The following is a 7,076-nucleotide window of genomic DNA, read 5'->3' on the forward strand; positions in this document are numbered from 1 at the left end:
TAAGATCACCTCCCCCACGCGCCTCTTAGCACATGGCCGGGGGGAAGTGGGAGGGTTTAAGGGAAGTGGGAGGGAGCCCAGCCTGCTGCCGGTAAAAACTACTGTACACTTACTGTATGCCTACATTTTGATGTAGGCATAATGTATTATTATAATTATTGTTTTCCTATTGTCTGTTGTATTTTGTTACAGCAAAATCAAGTATATTTACTCAGTTGACTATTATTTTTTTTGTTTTTGTTTTTAGTGGAACTAGAATTGAGCTATAACACAATAACGAACGTTGAGTATAAATAGACCAGTAGGCCTAATACAGTAATTTTATTGTACAGTATTGTGGGGTAGAAACCTCATTTGCCCAAAACTGTTACTTTTCAGGATTCAAATAAAAAAAAATAGCAAAAGTAGCAGATCTACAAGCTCAAAACACATCGCTACGCGCCGCGTTTCGAGCTTGCGGATCTACTTTTCATGCTTTTGTGTGACGCTGTAGTATAATCAAGTAGGGCATTCATTAAGAAGAAAAAAAACACAGAAAGTTAAAATACGGAGATAAGAGGTTTCTGCTCAACAGGAGATACAAGGTTTGGCCCGACAACAATATAGTCTACTTGCTAACATTGTCTCTTGGGACTCTGCAAGGTCTTTGCTTTCCATCTACCATGTGTGTATGTGTGGGTGTGTACATAATATCGTATGTCAATATGTCTCACCAAAGGTACGTCACCGAGACATTTCTTTTGTCCGTGTGGCATACACGGCGGTGACAATGGACTCATTACAACATGCTTCTCATATTCTAAGAGGGCTGGGCAGGAATTCCCTGTTGTATCAACCGCTAAGTAGCTCAGCTTCCCCGGGAGCCGGGACTGCAGTCTTTGTGGCGACGCAGACACTATGGTTGCGTCTGTGAGGGAAAACCACAGATTCACTCCCTGGAAGTCCTTGGCTCCTGTGAGTGAGTCTGAAGTTTAGACTCACACATGGAGACATGCCACCCCCATGCCCCCGGGTCTCAGAGTCAGACTCATCTGGACGGCATAGCGCGTCACTAACCCAATAATTCAGGGGTCTTCAACAGGGGGTCCGGGACCCCTAGGGGGTCCTCAGAGTTACTACAGGGGGTCTGCCAAATCTTTGTGTGATATAAAAATTTTTTTTTACCTTAAAAAAATCACTTTTTTCTTGTTTTTTTTTATTTTTTGGGGTCCCCAGTGTCTCTTATACCCCAAAAAATGTTTTTTTTTAAAATTCAGTCATTCCTTTTCATTTCATGGATTTCCAGAATGGGCGTGTCTGAACAGGCGATCTCAGAATGGAAATGTTTATGATGTCATAAACATTAATGATGGCAAACCCAATGTTAAATGAAAAGTGCCCGAATTCCTCCGAAACTTTTTCTACCCCCCCTAAGTGGGGGTCTACGAACAAATACTTCGGGCTCGGATTTTGGCTCCGCCCCCGGAAGTGGGTGAAACAGGCACCTCAAACACTTGGTGGAATTGTTCAAAAATGTTCAAAGTGTTTTTTTTTCGATTTTGTATTTTTCTTAGATGCTTCTTTTTATGCAGAATTTTTCCTTTTTTTTAAAAAATATTTTTTTTTTTAATATTTCTTTTTATTAACAGACAGAATTGCTCAGTAGCCCCCCCCTGCACAAGAGGACGTTTTGGTATTGCAGCTGAAAGTGCTGTATAAGCCAGAGACAATTGACTTGGGATGAGTATATCTGATATCCTTTTGAAAAAGGTTTGAGGGACATACACCATATGATATTAAATATCAAATATATTTTTTAAATTCATGGTGTAGCTCCTTTAACTTGAACCCTAGGATCCCTTTTCTGAGGAGAACTTTAGCGAAAAATAGCAGATCTACAAGCTCTATTTTTGGCAAAGAGATATAGGTGTAGAGGGGAAAAAAGGGCAGACCAAGTAAACAAAAAAAGTTTAATCTGAAACACAATTTTATACAATATAGAGGGGGGGTCCCTGCTACCTCTCTCTCTCAGCTAGGGGGTCCTTGGCCTGAAAACGTTTGGTAGACCTGAGCAGTGAACTCAATCATGCTATGAATGAGAACGTAAATGAGGCCACCCACCCGTGCTTGGTGAAACTAACTAAGTATGCTAATTGCAAGCGGCCAGAGCTGGCTATTCTTCTCTCGCTGCCATGGTGAAACTTAAGCATGCGGGTGAGGCCATGCGGCCATGATGACTGGCTATTGTTCTCTCGCCGCCATAGTGAAACTAAGCATGCGCGTTGAGGCCATGCGGCCATGACTGGCTATTGTACTCTCGCCGCCATAGTGAAACTAAGTATATGCGCATTGAGGCCATGCGGCCATGACTGGCTATTGTTCTCTCGCCGCCATAGACTTACACAGGTAGGCGTAACAGTCAGTGGCGAGAGAGAGCGCGGCCTGCAGCGAGCAGCGAGGGGGGGTGTGGGCGGTGGCGGCGTTAGAGGTTGTATCATTTTATTTTTCTGAGAAAAGTTTGAGAACCACTGTGCTACACTAAATGGAACAGACAGAGCCTTCATTAGTATCATTGGTAACACCTGTGAAGGAAGTAAGAAAGAGGCCCAATTTCTTTCCAATTATGGCTGCTGTGCTATAGAGCCTAGTGTAGCCTACTTCTGGTACTTTCAGTAAATGTTTTATACCAATACGTTTACTCAAGTACATTTTGTATTCCGGACTTGTACTTGTAACAGAGTATTTCTACATTGCAGTATTGATACTTTTACTTAAGTAAAAATTGTGAGTACTTTTTCCACCACTGCCTGAAATCCCGATGATGATGTAATTATTACACACACTCTGAACAACATACCGGCTGGCTGGTTCTATTTTGAGGGGCTACAAAGCCCTGTAAAACTTTATTACCTCTTTTTTTAATTGACATCAAAGGCAGTTGCACGGCACACTCTAGTCTCTCAGTAATGTTTTTATTTCATACAGGGCAGCTTGCATTTTGATGAGCGGGTGGAGGCAAACATAATAATAATCATTATCATCATAATAACAATAAATGCAATTTATATAGCGCCTTTCGAGCGCTTTATTAAGAAAATAACTAGTTACAATGGTAAACAAAAATAAGAAAATAGGAAGAAAAAAAAACTAAATTGTTAGAATTAAAAGGTTAAAGGGGCATTTGAATTAGGTATAGGGAATGAGAGTCTGAAGAGGTGGGTTGAGAGCATAGAGTTATAATACATAGAGTGGTGAGGGTGGGGGCAGCTTTGAGCTGGGAGAAATGTTGCCATGTCTGCTTATTAAAAATCGATTGTCGAATGTCGATTTTGGGCTTGTATTTCTGTAAAGTCGCTTGGTAGTTGCGGGTTGTGGTTTTTGGGCTTGTTTCCTAATGTTGTTTAATCAGTGGTTCTCAAACATTTTCATGTCAAGGAACCCCCAAATTAGTTTGTAGCCTAATTATTTGGCCACGGAGCCCCCCCCCCCCCCCCCACACACAAACTATCTGTCTGTCTCTTACAGTATATGTCATCATGATTTGTGTGTGTGGGGATCTCATTTTAAACAAGCTTAGTGCTTTATGAGCCTTACAGTTTAGTAGACCTTTTATTGTGAATTTGTACTTCCATGTAGGCCTACTGTTCTCATGTCTTTCTAAATAAAGTACATCAACACACACACACACACACACACACACACACACACACACACACACACACACACACACACACACACACACACACACACACACACACACACACACACACACACACACACACACAATATATTTTGTAACAGGGAATCCTTTGTGTTGTTCAAATGTTTTTAAAAGATTCAAAATGTTTCACTTTTTTCAAGATTAAAAACAATAATAAATAGCAGATCAAATATCCGATGCACATAGGTAAACTAAATAAAGTATAAAGTGCTCATGTGGCCTAGATTATTTTTGGCTTGTTTTCGTAGACCTGGTTGCTTATTTCTCTCGCAGAATCTGGCAACATTGGCTGGGAGTGAGTTCCATCCATAGGAGGAGCTCGGGGGCTGCAGGCCTGCAACTTAAATGTCTTGGCATCGCATCACCAGACCAAGTAATGCTCTAGAATGGCTGTGATATATACATTTCATGTTCATGTATTCCGTTACACAGCCATAGATCACCCCCCATGCCCCCGGGTAGCAGACTCATCTGGACGGCATTACATTTTGTGCTGCGCCGCGTCACTAACCCAATAATTAATTGCTGCGACTTACTTATTTGGGCTCAGATATTTTGTCCTCTAGTTTCATATACATATGATGGTTTTGGCAGAAAACGTGTGTTTAGTAAGATATCTCCACTTTTCCCACGAAGATTCACACGGAGGACTGTCTCTGCCCGCGACGGGGACCGAAATGACTGTTGCACCGAACATGAACACTTCCTTTGGGGAGCACTATGTATGGGGCACACACACACTTGACAGGTGTGGGAAAACCTTTTTTTACTTTAATAGCCATATAAAAAATACTTTGTTACAAGTAAAAGGCCTGTGTTCAAAATGTTACTTGAGTAAAAGTACAAAAGTATTGGCATGGAAATACACTTAAAGTATCAAAAGTAAAAGTACTATTAAGTCTGAAAATAGCAGATCTACAAGCTCACAACGTGCTTGTAGATTCGGCTATTTTAAAATAGGTATGTATAAAATTGGGCTTAAGTGGTTAATGCATATTTTTATAATATAATAATTTTTATCTGCACAGTAACAAGTAACAAAGGAAGTTTTCATTTGTTCAGTCCAGCACGAGCACGACCAGCAGATTTATTTCGGGTTCGTTTGGTTTAGTAGCAGAATAGCCTACTGTCTGTGTGAATCTTCGTAGAACAATGGAAATAATATACAAACACACGTTTTCTGCCAGAACTTTCAAATGAATATGAAACTAGAGGACAATAATATCTGACCCCAAGTGGCAGCGATTAATTATTGGGTGAGTATAGGCTACACCAGTGACTCTTTTTCTTTGTGTACTTCTCTACCAGCAGATGGCAGGCATGTCCTGGTTTTCAAAGGCAGAGCATCGATTGAAACTGACTCACTGAGGAGAGGTTACATAATAATCATAATAATCATGATGATGATGATAATAATAATAACATGATTTCTTAAAGGTAGGGTAAGTGATATGTTTTGGTTAAAACAAAAAGTGTTTTGTTAAAAGGTTAAAGCAGGGGTCTTTTTTTTCAGGCCAAGTACCCCTTGGCTGAGAGCGAGATAAAGCAGGGACCCCCATTATGTATTGTATAAAATATTTATTTTTTCATAGATTTCATCGGCAGCTTCATGACTTGTTTCACAGCACTATCATGTTGGATTCATGTTAATGTGTATTTCCAGACATTTAACCATGCACTTAAACAATACTTAGTAAACCTGACCTTTCACTCTGTACTTAGTCTGCTTTTTCCCCCTCTACACCAAACCACTTTGCTGAAAATAGCAGATCTACAAGCGCACAACGCCTCGCAGTGCGAGTCTCTTGTAGATCTGCTATTTTTGGCTAAAGTTCTCCTCAGACTAGGGATTGGGGTTGAAGTGGTTAATGTAAAAATCACACAAAGATTTGGCGGACCCCCTGTAGTAACTCTGAGGACCCCCTAGGGGTCCCGGACCCCCTGTTGAAGACCTCTGGGTTAAAGCATTATATTCTGATAGTAATCATTGCTATAGAGTGTTTGTTCTGTCACAGGGGTCTCCCTGTCTCTCCAGATGTTTGATAAACACAAAATACATTTTCAGGTGGGCGACCAATCATCAGCCAATCAGGAAATAGTACCCATTAACACATTGATTGCCTAGAACGAGTTAACTCGTTTTTACTCGTTTTTAAAATCCATCACTTGATTGCCTAGATAGATTTTTTTTAAACTTTTTTTTTAACTTTTTTTTTTTTTAATTTGACCCAAAGACCAAGGAGATATGATTAGTCGAAGATCTAGACTCCTATCCACTTCCTTGTTAACTTAAAACTTTAAAATTTTGTATCTCAGCTCCTGAGTACTTTTTTTTTTTCAATGAAAATTCTCTGGCAATAAACTGCAAAAAATCTGAAATAACTCAGGCAATCAATCAGCTTAAAATTTTATAGTGTTCCAGTTCCAATTCTGTCTGCTCATTTCTTTGTGTCATCACTTCCAATTTTGTTTAATCTGTATCCTGTGCGAGTGGATTAAATAGGTATCCTGATCTGAAAATGCATTTTCTGCTTACTAAAGATCGAGCTGGAGAGACATGGAGACTCCATTCTATATATCAATGAGTACTATCAAATAATATGGAGCTATTTAACACTTATTTTAACCAAAACACATTTCTGTTTAAAACTATCTGACAGCTCTGGCCATTAGTTTTTGTGTTTCCCCACTGTAAACAACGAGGACAGATTACTGCATCAAAAGTAATCAACAAACAAAACTATACTACAAAAACTGGTCAAACATTGGCCAAATTGTCAAATAATATAAGAAAGAGGCAAACATTGTGAAAATAGCTGATCTACAAGCTCACAACGCCTCGCAATGCGAGGCGTTGTGAGCTTGTAGATCGGCTGTTTTCACAATGTTGATCTGTGGAACCGAGTCAAACTAAATGTAATGCCTCAACTCCTACAATTCCAACTGCTTATCAGGGTGGGGGGTCCCCAGTTCAAATATGATTCTTTTGGAGGGTCACGGCCCGAAAAGGTTGAGAACCACTTAGTATAATAGACTGGCTTAGTGTTGAAAGACCACCCTCTGCTGGTTCAATAGAGGATCACTACACTTTGGCCTGTGCTAAGCACATTTCTAATTGACCACTCTTCCAATTAAAGAGCTTTTATGCTAATCATACCTGTATGGACCAGGTCAGAATGTTTGTAAACAAACGTGTAGAGCGGTATTTACGGGTAGAATGTCTATGGATGTTCCATAGAGCTATAATACATCGATATGTACACAATATAAAATAAAGTGTCCAGAACATTAGCTATGTCTAGTTTTGTCAACCTGTGGATATCTGTCAGCGTGTCATCAGGTGAGGTGTTTAGCCCCGCCCAGAAAAAACTGCTCT

The sequence above is a fragment of the Gymnoscopelus braueri genome, assembly GCF_963280865.1.
Source record: "Gymnoscopelus braueri genome assembly, chromosome: 20".
NCBI classification, from domain to species: Eukaryota; Metazoa; Chordata; class Actinopteri; order Myctophiformes; family Myctophidae; genus Gymnoscopelus; species Gymnoscopelus braueri.